The sequence below is a fragment of the Molossus molossus genome, unplaced genomic scaffold (genome assembly GCF_014108415.1).
Source record: "Molossus molossus isolate mMolMol1 unplaced genomic scaffold, mMolMol1.p scaffold_m16_p_2, whole genome shotgun sequence".
NCBI lineage: Eukaryota > Metazoa > Chordata > Mammalia > Chiroptera > Molossidae > Molossus > Molossus molossus.
Genome location: NW_023425355.1, coordinates 4,188,298 through 4,202,234, shown reverse-complemented (window position 1 = coordinate 4,202,234; position 13,937 = coordinate 4,188,298). Strand labels below are relative to the sequence as shown.

Here is a 13,937-nt window from a genome sequence, read left to right as displayed (position 1 = left end):
CTGGGAATTGGGCCCACAATCCAGGCATGTGCCGTGACTGGGAATCGAACCAGCGACCTCTTGGTGCATGGGTCCATGCTCAATCACTGAGCCACACCGGCCGGGCAACTACCTTTTTGATTAATTATATTTATTCAAAATTTTTAAATATAACCTCCACCAAGAGGTCCGGCCATACTTTCTCCAGTTGCAACTTCAAGAGTGAGTCTATGGACTGACCTATCATCATCCTCTGGGAGCCTGATGGAAATACACATTCCCAGCTCACACCCAGACCTGCTAAACCAGAGCCCGCATTTCTCTCCGTTCCCTAGAGGACCTGTATGCGCTTTCAAGTCTGAGGAGCACTGCTGCCACCGACCAAAGTAACTACTTAGCGCATCTTCTAGGCAAACTCAAGCTGGTTGGTTACTTTTGGTTCCCTGTCCCTATTTCTTCTTTCCCTCCCTGGTTTCACCATCCTCCACCTTCTCATCTATCAGATACACAGGCTTACTAAGAATTTTTGCTCTCAGCCTAACAGAAAGTGAGACAGTACAAACAACAGCATCTGTTCCTTTCTATAAAAAGCTATCGCAATTAAACACAATAAAACACAGGACAATTGAATAAAAACATTCAGTATATTGTCCTTTCATGCATACCAGGATTTCTTAAATGTTAACAGACCCAAACAAGGTACAGTTATTATTAATTTCTCTTGTAGAATTATCTCAACATTTCATAAACAACAAATAAAATATCAACATTTACAGTACTTTGTAAATAAAGGCATAGAGTAAGGATGGAGTTACATTCATTCCCTTTTTCAGTATTTGCACCATTTCTTATTTTTTTTATGCAATTTTTTTTAATTTATTGATTTTTTTAGAGAGAGAGATAGAAACATCACTGTGTGAGAGAGAAACATCGACCAGCTGCCTCCTGCACACCCCCCACTGGGGATCGAACCGGGACCTCCCAGTTCACGGGATGATGCTCAATCCACTGAGCCACACCAGCCGGGCCCATTTTTAATATTTTTGATCTTTCAGTTATAGGTAACATACATTATTATATTAGTTTCAGGTATAGAAAGACTTCTTCTCTTCTCCAGACTTCTGGTCTTCAAAACACCACCTTACATATATTCACAGAGCTTGAAAAAGTTTATGAAAGTCTTTCTACAAACATTCACATTCATTCTTCCCAACTATCCAAAGGTAGGTATTTCTATCCTTCCCTTTTAAACAAACAAACAAAACATGAGACAATGCAGACAGATCACCTTGAGAAATAGGAACCACCATAAATTAACTGCTCTTCATGGAAAGGTATTATTTATGTGGCTTCTGTACTGAGGGAAGTGCCAGGAAAGACTCATCTATTTTTAGATAAATGAGTTGGGGAACTTCTAAATTCCAAAGAATCAACAGATAACCTAGAAGCGCTTGTCATGTGTAGGACATTTATTTTCTTATCATCTTAAAATGACCGCATCACTCCAAACCATGTAAGATAATCATTTTATCCTTCCCGATACTTCATTTTCCCATCTATCAACTCACTATCCCAATTTTTTTCATACTGACTTTGAGGGTTCTCTCCATCACCTTCTAATTTATTCATGTGTCTTCTATAATGTTTCCCTCGCCTTTTCCCTTCTCATTCTAGAATATGGTTAGATAATGTTTTTTAAGCCATTGAAACTCTCTGGGAATGAGATAGAATATAAAAAAGATTTATTAGTTCATTAAATAACTAATATTATATAAATACCAATTTTCTTTTTATCACTCAACTTTTCTACGGAACCACACAGAGCATACTTTTATGTCTAACTTATTTATGTCTGTAACAAGTCTCAGAAATACACCTACATAAAAGAACAAAAACAGAAGCTATTGAAACCAACATCACAGGAGCTCTGCAAAACAGTAAAAGGTTCGCTGCAACCGACCAAAGGCCCAATCAGGAAAAATATATCTGCAAAATGGCAGGAAAGACGTTTGGTGTTTTCACTAGCCCTTGCTGCCCTCATGGGGATGTGGTCTTGGTTTTCAGCAAGTGGCAGCCTGTTTCCAATTCCGGACTTCAAACCACAGGAAGCAGAGCAGACTTTATTGGCAAATGACTGTGTACATCTGTTCTAACCTGTCTAGAAGACATCTAAAGAGCTGATGCAAGGCATTCATGTCAGTTTCACATAGGAGGCAGGCAGGGAAAGCAGTGGACACTGCTCATGAAATATACAAGGTGAGACAAACCCACTCTATTCGCTTGCTAAGGGCTGCCATAATAATGTGGAATTTATGGGGTGGCTTAAATAATAAAACTATATTTTATCACAACTCTGGACACTATAAGTCTGATATTAAGGTGTCAGCAGGACTGGTTTGTTCTAAGGCCTCTGTTCTTGGCTTATAGATGGCCATGCTCCTCCTGTGTCTTCACATGGACTTCCTTCTGTGTTTGTCTGTGTCCTAATCTACTCTCCTTACAGAAAACCAGTCATGTTGGATTTGGGCATATGACCTCATGCACCTTAATTACCACTTTTAAAGCCCTGTCTCCAAAGAGACTCATAACACGAAGTACTGGGGGTTAAAACTTCAACATATTAATTTTGAGGGACACAATTCAACCCATAACAGCCACAGATTACGAAGGCAAGAGATAATCAGTAGAGACATACAATACGCCATCTAAGGTCCACAGGAGAAGCTAGGGTGAGACTCTTTGTGAAATTATGACATTCAAGAGCAGCCACTGATGTGGGAGAAACTCAGAAAGCCATGCACATGTCAACACAAGATACATGCTCAAAAAAGAACTGAAACTATGAGGTCCTTGTAAAAACATTGGGTACACCTGGATAATCCAAGATACTCTTCCCATCTCAAGGGAAGCCCATTTGGAAACCTTACCTCCTTTGCAACCTAATTCCCCTTTGTCATATAATGTAACTTATTCACAAATTTCAGGGATTAAGATGTGGACATTTTTGGAGTGCTATTATTCTGCCCACCACAACCAAATCCTGGGCCATAAGACTAACTTCAGAAAATGTACATGAATGCAAGTATGCAGATAGTGTTCTCTGGTCACAGCAGAATCAAACTTAAAATCAATAACAGAAAGATATCAGGAAATTTTCCAAAAGCTTGGAAACTAAACAACACACTCCTAAATGATTCATAGGTCAAAGGGCAAATCAAGAGAAATTTAAAATGCAGTGAACTAAATAAAAATGAAATTACAACACATCAAAGCTGTTCATATTTGTAATGAGAAATGGCCTAGAAAACACCAAGCACACTTGGGCCTTGGACAATGCACATGGTAGGGCACTGAGCCCTGTACAGTCAAAATCCACCTATAACTTTTGACACCCCCAAAACTTAACTACTAATAGCCAACTATGGACCGGAAAACCTTATCAATAACATAAACAGTTGATTTACACTTATTTTTTAGCTAGAGAAAAGAAAATGGCATTAAAAAATCATATGAAAGAGAAAATACATTTATAGTAATGTATATATTTATTGGGAAAAATCCACGTATAAGTGGACCCTCACAGGTCAATCCTGTGTTGTTCAAGGGTAAACTGCAACCTTAAAATACCTAGAACTAATTAGTGAATTTAGCAAAGTTGCCCAACATAACAGCAACATAAGAATATCAATTTTATTTCTGAGTACTAGAAATGGATATATGGAAACTGAAATTAAAAATACAATTTTTATTTACAATTGCTCAAAAAAGCAGCAGAGGTATAAAATTTAACAAAATATATAGGATTTATATGCTGAAAAACAACAAAAGCTACTGAAAAAAATCACAGGCCTAATAAATGGAAAAACTTACTATGTTCATGAATTGGAAAGACTCAACATAGTAAAAATGTCAACTCTCCCCAAATTGATTTACAGCTTTACAGCAATTGCTATGAAGATTTCACCAACACTTTTTAGAGAAATAGATAAAATAATTCTAAAGTTTATATGAAAGAATAAAGGGACTAAAATATCTAAAACTATTTTAGAAAAGAATAAAGTGGGAAAAATAGCTTTGCCTGATTTCAGAACATATTATGTAGCAACAGTAATCAAGAATGTATGGTGGTGTTCATAGATCAATCGCACATAAAAGAAAACCCAGAAACAGACCCACACAAATATGACCAACTGATTTTTTAAAATTTTTTTCTTTATTGATTTTAGAGAGAGAGGAAGGGGAAGAGAGAGAGAGAGAAACATCGGTGTGAAAGGGACACATCGAGTGGCTGCCACCCGCACGACCAACCAGGGCCGGGGACAAACTGCAACCAAGGCACATGCCCTTAGCGGGAACCGAACCCGGGTCTCTCAGGACCGCAGACCTATGCTCTAACCGCTGAGCCAAACCGGCCAGGGCTGACCAACTGATTTTTTAAACAAACTTCTTTGAAACAATTTTAGATTTACAGAAAAATTGCAAAGATAATACAGAGTTCCCATATACCTCACACCCCATTATTAACATTAGTATGGTACATGTGTTACAATTAATAAACAAAGAGTGATATATTATTATTAACTAAAGTCCATATTTTACACAGATTTCTTTAGTTTTTTTCCTAATTTTCTCTTTATTTTCCAAGATCCCAGACAGGATATTGCATTACTTTTAGTAATCATGACTCCTTAGGTTTCTCTTGGATGTAACAGTTTTCTGTCTTTCCTTGTTATTGATGACCTTGACAGTTTAAAGGAATATAGTCAGGAAGTCTGTAGAATATAATCCAGTAGGAATTTTGTGATATTTTTCTCATGATTTAACTAGCATTATATGTTTTGGGGAGGAAAACACAGGAGTAAAGTTTCATTCTCATCACATCACTTCACATCACAAGTACATACTATCAACATAACTTATCACTGATGCTGACACTGATCACCTGGATAAGACAGTGCTTTTCAGGATCCTCTACTCTAACATTACTTTCTTTCCTCCACCCCACACTGTATCTTTGGGAAAAAAATCACTATATGAAGCCCACATTTAAGGAGAGGTGAGTTATGCTCCACCTCCTTCAGGGTAGAGTATCTACATAAATTATTGCCCAACTGATTTTTATGAAAAATGTGAAAATAATTTGAAACTGGACACAATGGGTCCAAGGGCACCTGTCACTACTTGAGCTAAATTAAGCAGAGACAGGGTCGAATCATTGTGAGCGTTTATTCCAACAATGCCGGCAGTATGGAGAGAGCAGCTGGTCACCCTGAAAATTCTGCTCTACCACCTCCTACTAGCCAGCTGGTTATATAGGGATAAGTAAGAAGGGGCTGCGTGCAAGGGGAAAAGGGGGCAGGGGAAGGGCTGCAGGGTCCAGGGTCCATGTGTCTGCTCCAAGATCTTAAAGTCCAGTAACAAGGTAGCTAATTTTCTACAATGTTAAAAAATAGCTGAGCCTTTTCCTGGGACCAGAGAATGGTCAGCATTCCTGAGGCAAACTCCCAAAGGGGGTCAGGGTCCAGGCACAGCAACCATTTCAAAGTATGTCCTGTCCTTGGCCTGTTCTCAAAATGTACTTCCTTTTCTGAGCAATGGACCATCCAGCCTTCAAGGCATCTTATCTTTTTACAGCCCTGTTTGTCTTCTTGCAGCACATCCTCCAGTTTCCCAGGGTCTGTAAGAAAACTTCTTACCTACAGTTAGTCAAGTGAATAATCACTAAACAACGGTGGTCCTGTTCCTATGACGTGCCCTTCCCCCTATCAAATTGATTGAAATACTGCCTTTTCAACCATAGTGCTGGAGCCACTGAACATGAGGCTGAAAAGTGAACCTCAATTGAAACTTAACACTTACACAAAAATTAACTCAAAATGGATCATAGACGTAAACCTAAAACAATAAAATTTTTAAAAGACGCCCGATCAGTATGGCTCAGTGGTTGAGTGTTGACCAATGCACCAAGAGGTCGCTGGTTCGATTCTCGGTCAGGACACATGCCACGTTGTGGGCTTGATCCCCAGTGGGGGGCATGCAGGAGGTGGCCGATCAATGTTCTCTCTCATCGATGTTTCTCTCTCTCTCCCTCTCCCTTCCTCTGTCTCTAAAATCAATAAAGAAAAAAATGTTTTTTAAATAAAATTTTTAGAAGAAAACTTGGAGAGCTCAGCTGGTGTGGCTCCGTGGATTGAGCGTCATCCCATGGACTGAGATGTCCCAGTTTGATTCTCAGTCACATGCCCAGGTTGCAGGCTCGATCTCCAGTAGGGGGTGTGCAGGAGGCAGCCGATCAATGTTTCTCTCTCACATCAATGTTTCTCTCTCCCTTCCTCTCTCTCTCAAAAATCAATAAAAACATGGAAAGGAAAGTGTTATTATTTCCTTTCCATACAGGCAGTCAGCTAACACATGGCTAGCTTAATTACCAGGTGCATTTTGGTTAAACTATGTAGAGCAAATAGTGCTGTCACTATTGTAATTGAGGAAAAGTTATGGTTTATCTTGGAACCTGCACATAATAGATTGCCCATCTCTAACTGGCTACTTTATAAAAGTGTTTAATGTTTATTCAACAATGAAACTGTTTTCTTTCTCTTCTACATTTATGAAAAGGATTCCCAAGGTTAACCAGAGATTTTATTTTTAATTTTCCCCAACAATATTCACAACAGAAGTATACTATTAATTATTAGAAGTAAATGAATTACATCTAAATATAAACACGGAAATATCTAAACATCTACAAGGAATAATGCCTAGTGAAAAAAAGCAAGTTCCACGATACAGATGGCATGATTCCACTTGAAAATATTTTAAATATTTTAAATATCTAAAACAATTTTAGGAGAATATATATATATATATATATATCTCCTAGAATATGGTCAAAGATACACACCCAATTCAGGATTGTGGTTTCGTTTGCTGAGGACTGAAGAGAGGGATAAAAGCATGCTTCACCCTCTCTGCTGTCTGATATAGGGAAAGAGAGCAAGGAGGCAAATGCAAAAAGGTTGTTTATTACGTGACTCCCTGTACTTTTAAATTTGCATTAATAATGAAATAAGTAACTGGCTTTGCCCTGTGTCTCCCATGCTCCTTCCAACCACAGAATGTTTTTTCATCGTTTCTTACATGTTTTTGGCAGCAATTGGCGGCTCAGCGCTCACCGGCAGCTGGGGTTACGGACACAGAGAAAAAGCCAAAAAATAAAAAATTAAGTGAAAACCTGGCACCCAAATAGGCGCCTGGTGTTGCCAGTGCTTTTTTTTTTTTTTTGCTTGCTGTGACTTTTGGAAGTAGTATTGAATTTCAAGTTCAGAGTGATGCCCTCTGGGGGAATTCTACCTTTGTGATCCTTTCTGAAAGTTATCACCAATAATCAGAACCTGGCCAGAGGCCAGGGAAAGGTTAACTGCTTGGGTATTTAATAGGCCCCCCAGGCTGCAGAGCTTCCAGGGTCCAGCTTAGACTTATTAACATCTGAAAAGCTTGTCTTTTTCAGATTTACTGAGTACTGGGCCCTTCTCTGATTCCCAAGGGAAATTTTTCGTTCTCCTTGGCAGAGACTCTGCAAAAGACTCGGCCTTTGAAAGAACAAAGAAGGAGATTTCTGGGCCAAAAAAGACAGAGGGAAATCTTTATAACCTCCCAACCATTCCTCTTACTCTTATTGGTCATTTTTGGACATTTTTTTTTTTTAATCAGAGAGCTTAAAGCCTTCAGATCATCAGAACATAGGCTGCTGCTATGCCCACCCAAAGGCTTAATTACAGGAGGTGAAGTGAACAGCCTGCTGCTTAGGTGCAGAAACAGGAGCAAATGTCCCTTGGGGGCAAATTTGTTCCCTTAGCACAGTTAGACCATATTCTTCAGAGTTGACTGCTCCGTTACTGGCTAGCTTCTAGGTCCATTATAAACTCCCAGAGAAAGGACGCAAAATGCTGCAACTTGTTCACGTTCTAACCCCCGTTAAATCACATGGACATTACAGATAATGGTGGCCAAGAAATGCACATAAGTGTGCTATAATGTAATACTGTGCAGCCATTAAGATCAGTTCTTCAAAGCATATACACGTGTACACACACATGCACACACTCATACCCCACATGTGAAAGGACTGTGACAAAATTCATAAAACGCTCACAGTCACAGTGAGTACCTGTCTCCGAAAACAAATAAGTGTCATTAATTTGAGAGTAACTCCCTCTCCTGACTTTAAAGAGTGTCTAATCACACTCCTAAGGACCAATGTCGACAGGGAAATGTTCTTTAATTTAAGTGGCATTTTCTATTCTGGTCCAAGTCTAATGCAATCAGTCCTAATCTTATATACATTGATGTGCCGAGAGTTAATGCAATGAAGACAGCTGCTTCTGTACTTAAGGCTGTTCATACAGCTTGTAAGGATCACTAAATTTCACACCTAACAGCACATCTTAAACTAACAGACTAAAGTGGAAAGGCTAATTTAAAGATTTTTTTTTTTTTTTTTGTAGAACTCCTTACTTTAAAATGAAAAGACTGAAGTCCAATATGAAGTATGATTTTCCCTACATCACAGAATGAACCATTTGATTTCACTCACATGTGGGATAGAAAACAAACTCTTGGACACAGCAGTGTGGTGGTTGCCAGAGGGAGGGGGTGGGGGAGGGGGCAAAGGGGACCTAATATATGGAGACGGAAGATGATTTGACTTTGGGTGGCGGGCACCCAGGGCAATGTAAATATCTTGTAACCCAGAAACCCACACCCAAAACCTATATGATCCTATTAACCAATGTCACCCCAATAAGTAAATAAATAAAATAGATGTGGATATAGATGCATTTTGATGTAATTGGATTTCTTTTGGGGGGGGGAGGTACGTGCCCCTAGCAGGAACTGAACCCGGGACTCTCTGGTCTACAGGCCAACGCTCCAACCGCTGAGCCAAACCGGCCAGGGCAAGGATTTCAATGTTCTATTTCAAATTTTAGATTTCAATACAGTTGGGAAATAAACTGGATTGCTAAATAATTCTATCACTACTTGTAAAGTGGTTAAGGACTAAATGAGATAACATATACAGAGTACCTGGTCCAGACCAATGCTCAATAAATTACAGTTTCCCAACTTCGTAATGATGCCTTACATGTGCATATAGGCTTAATAGTTTACAAAAGAGGCTTTGACTCTGATTAGTCTCATAACTGTTGTGAGTTAGAGCAAATATTCTGCTTATCCTTAAAAAAAAAAAAAAAAAAAAAGGTGAAGGGGACACAGAAGACAGAAGTTGCCCAGCATCCCCCCCAGAACTGGCCAGTGACAGCTCCCGGACTCAGAGGAAGTCCTCAGACCCCAAAGGCCAAATTGCTCGTTCCCTCTGCCAGTGGTTCTCCAGTTTCAATGCAGATCAGAACAAACTGCAGAGACGAAGTTTGTTAAAACGCAGTCTACTGTGCCCTACCGCCACAGTTTCTGATTCAACAGATGTGGGATGATGCCTAAGAACCTGCACTTCTAACATTTTGCCAGGTGATGCTAATGCGACTGGTTAGAGACCACACTTGAGAACTACAGGTCCGTGCCACACTGACAAGTTAGGAAGATGTGGTCTCACAGGGGTTAAGGATCTCAGAGATAACATCTCTCTTGCTCAGAGTATTACCGAATGTCAGAGCTGCAAGGGATCCTGAAAATCTTATATCCCAGGGGCTATAGCCCCTGATTTATTATTAGAATAACACAATTCAATATTTTAAAATCTCCTTTGCTTGGCTCCACCCTCAGAGATGCTGAATTCAATTACATGGCAGGAAAACCAGATTCCGCTGAACCTACCCTATAAGGAAAACTAAAGGGTTTCCTCTGGCTAAAATCAACTGAACACAGGTAATAACTCAAATTCACATGAAAAGCTGAAGTCTCTTTCAAAATTAATTATGTAATTATAAAAGTATGAATGTGTCTTTCCCCTCCTTTGTTCTCTTAACAGACATAAAAAGCAATTGTATAAGACAATATGTATATCATTGTACTTGGGGGCCTGTAATATAAGTAAACATAATATATTTTACATAAATTCACAAAGGAGGAGGGTCAAAGCAAAACCTATAACAAAGTAAGGAAATGACACAAAATGGTAACTTAAATCACAAAACAAATAGAGAACCAGAAGTTGTCCTCAAGGAGGTTAATACAACAAATTGTATAAATGTGTACCTCATCTACTTTCTTTCCTCAACTTCAGTAAAAGACATAAAATCTTGTAAGGTAATTACTATAACAAAGATTTCTTGGATTTCTAAATACACAGATGAGACATGTATAACAATAAGAGCAGTGATAACATTTAATACAAAAGAAAGCAGTACATGTTAGATATATGAACAAAAAAAATGAGACGTATAAAAAAGTAAAATGAAAGACATAAATCCAACTATATCAAGCATTTTAATGGGACGTAATTAAATAACCCAATCAAAAGTCAGTAAGTGACAAACAGGATTTTTCTTTTAGTGCAACTTGCAAGCTGTCTATAGGAGACACATACTACCTTCAAAAACACAAATTAGTGAAAACTAAAAAGATGAAAAAGATATGAGAAAGCATTCATTAGTGGCTATATAAGCGTAAGATAACATCGACTTCCAAGTAAAAAATGATGCTGGAAATAAAGAATGACATTTTATAATGATAAAAGGGCCAACACAGCAGGAAGATATAATAATTATAAACATATATGCACCTAACAATAGAGCCACAAAATATATGAAGAAAATCATGACAAAATTGAAGGGAGAAATAAATAATTCAACCATAATAGTTGGAAAATTCAATGACTCACTTTCAATAATGGTTAGAACTAAACAGAAAATCAAGGAGATGTAAGATGTGGACAACACCATAAACTAAGGAGACCTAACATATACCTATAGAATACTCCACCCAACAACAGAATACACATTCTTCTCAGGTGCACATATTCTATTCTAGCAGATATACTACATGCTAATCCATAAAACCATCCTCAGTAAATTTTAAAGAACTGAAATAATAAGAAATATGTTCTATGACTACATAGAATGATATTAGAAATTAGTAGTAGAAATAAAGTTGAGCAATACACAAATATGTGGAAAATAAACAACATAGTACTTAGTAGAAAATGGCTAAAATAAGAAATAAGAAGAAAAAAATTAGAAAATATTTAGAGATAAATGAAAAAAAGACAAAACATATAAAAACTTAAGGCATATAGCTAAAGCAGTGTTTACAGTAAAATTTATAGCTACACACGCTTATATTAGAAAAGAAAAAAGATCTCAGATCATTAACCTATCCTTTCCTCTGAAGACACTGGAAGTAAAAGAACAAAATAAGCCTAACACAAGTATAAAGAAGGAAATATTAAAGATTAGAGCAGAAATTAATAAAACCAAGAAATAGAAAACAATAGAGAAAATAACAAAATCATAAGTTAGTTTTTTAAAAATGTTTTTTATTGATTTTTTTAGAGAGAGAGAAAGCTAGAAACATCCATATGAGAGAGAAAAAGCAACCATCTGCCTCCTACTAAGGATCGAGCCCACAACCCGGGCATGTGCCCTGACCGGGAATCACACCCAGACCTCTAAATCCATGGAAAGACGCCCAATCCAGGGACCCACACCGACGGGACATAAGTTAGTTTTTTGAATGAGTCAACAAAATTGACAAACCTTTAGCTAGAATAACCACATATTTTTTAAAAAGAAAGAAAGCTCAAATGACCAAGATCAGGACTGGAAGAAAGAAAATTACCATAATCTTATGGAAATAAAAATAAATTTTAGGAAGTACTATGAACAACTGTATGGCAAAAATGAGATAACTTACATGAAATGCACAAATTCTTTGCAAGACACAAATTGCCAAAACTAACTCCAGAATAAACAGAAAATCTGAATATACCTCCAGCAGGTATATTCAGAGATTAAATATGTAATTTTATAATTTCTCAAAAAGAAAAGCTTAGGTCCAAATGGCTTCATTGGTAAATTCTGTCAAAACTTTAAAGAAGAATTAGTAAAAATTCTTAACTAAAACTAATTCTCCCAGGCCTGGTTGGTGTGGCTCAGTTGGTTTAGCATCATCCCATGCACTGAAAGGTCACCAGTTCGATTTCCAGTCAGGTCACATACCCAGGTTTCGGGTTTGATCCCCAGTTGGGCTGCATATGTTTCCAGTCTCTCTCTCTCTCTCTCTCTCTCTCTCTCTCTCTCTCTCTCTCTCTCTCTCTCTCCACTTCTCCATTCCTCTCTAAAAAAAATCAATAAAATCATACTTTTTAAAAACTATTCCAAAAATTGAAAACTCTACTTATACCATATCTGATATAAAAAGAAAACAGTCATCACCAGAAAATAAACCCTTATAACTATGAAAGCAAAACTACAACTGATTCCAGCAACATATAAAATGGATTATACAGCATAACCAAGTGGCATTTACTCCAGAAATGCAAGGTGAGTTTAACATATAAAAATCAACATAATACATCACATCAATAGAATAAAGGAGCAAAACCACATAATCATCTCGGTCAGTGCAGATAAAGTGAAGTTCAGCTTGCAAAACACTTCCCAAATGTCTATATCCTTTAGCCCAATAATTCTCAGTGAGAATTTTATCTTAAAGAAAGAATTTGGAAGAGATTATAAATCTGTATTAAAACTGCTCATAGCCCTGGCCGGTTTGGCTCAGCGGTTAGAGCGTCAGCCTGTGGTCCAGAGAGACCTGGATTCGGTTCCCGCGAAGGGCATGTACCTCGGTTGCAGTTTGTCCCCAGCCCTGGTTGGTCGTGCAGGTGGTAGCCACTCAATGTGTCCCTTTCATGTTGAGGTTTCTCTCTTTCTCTCTCTTCCTCTCTCTCCCTCCCACTCTATCTGAACAAAAAAATGGAAAAATGTCCTCGGGTGAGGATAAAAAAATAAAATAAAATAAAAAAACTGCTCATAGCATTACTCACAATAGCAAAATTAAAAATGAAAGCAATCTAAATGTCCAAAAACATCTTAAATGAGGTAACTCCATAGTGTTTTCCACAGTGGCTGCACCAGTCTGCATTCCCACTAGCAGTGTACTAGAGTCCCCTTTTCTCCACACCCTCGCCAACACTTGTTGTTTGATGATTTGTTGATGGTGGCAGAGAAAGACAAATATCACTTGATCTCACATATTTGTGGAATATAATGAACATAACAGTCTGAGGAATAGGGTAGACCCAGAGACGTGGAAGTAGGGTACAGACTGACAACCCTCAGAAGAGGGGGAGGTGGGGGGGAGGGAAGAGGTAAACCACAGAACTTATATGCATGTATGTATAACCGATGGACACGGACAACAAAGCTGGGGACGAGGTGGGAGGGATGGGGAGGAGGGTGTCAATAAGGAAAAAAAGGAGAAGCATCTGTAACAAAAATAAATTAATAAAATTTAAAAAATCTTAAATGAGATTAATTTGTTTAAAAAACTTCAACATTAGGAAATGTTGCAAAAAGTCTGCAGATTAGGTAATAGTATTATATCAATTCTCATTTCCTGATTTTGATAATTGTACTGTGATTATATAAAAAAATGCCATTGTTTTTAGGAAACACACACATTGAAGTGCTTAGAGATAAAGGGGCTTACCATGTCAGCAAAAAATTCAAAGTTTCAGAGAAAGAAAATGAGAGAGAGAAAGGAGAAATGATAAAGTGTGAGAACTGTTAACTTTTGAAGAACCTAGGTGAAGAGTATGAAATTTATATAGGAATTCTTTGTACTAGTTTTGCAATTATTCTATAAATCCACAATTATTTAAAAATATGAATTTAATGAAAAACCTCCAAATTGTATTTATACAGTAACTACATTATTTTTTTAATGTATAACAAAGTACAGCATTTTTTTTTTTTTTTAGTTTCTACCTTTTGACCATATTC

At 37.6% G+C, this 13,937-nt stretch overlaps 1 protein-coding gene across 1 annotated transcript in view; it reads right to left on the bottom strand.

Moving 5' to 3' along the window:
- OPHN1 (oligophrenin 1) overlaps positions 1-13,937 on the bottom strand; it is a 293,249-nt gene that overhangs the window by 187,629 nt on the left and 91,683 nt on the right. The window lies entirely within an intron of this gene.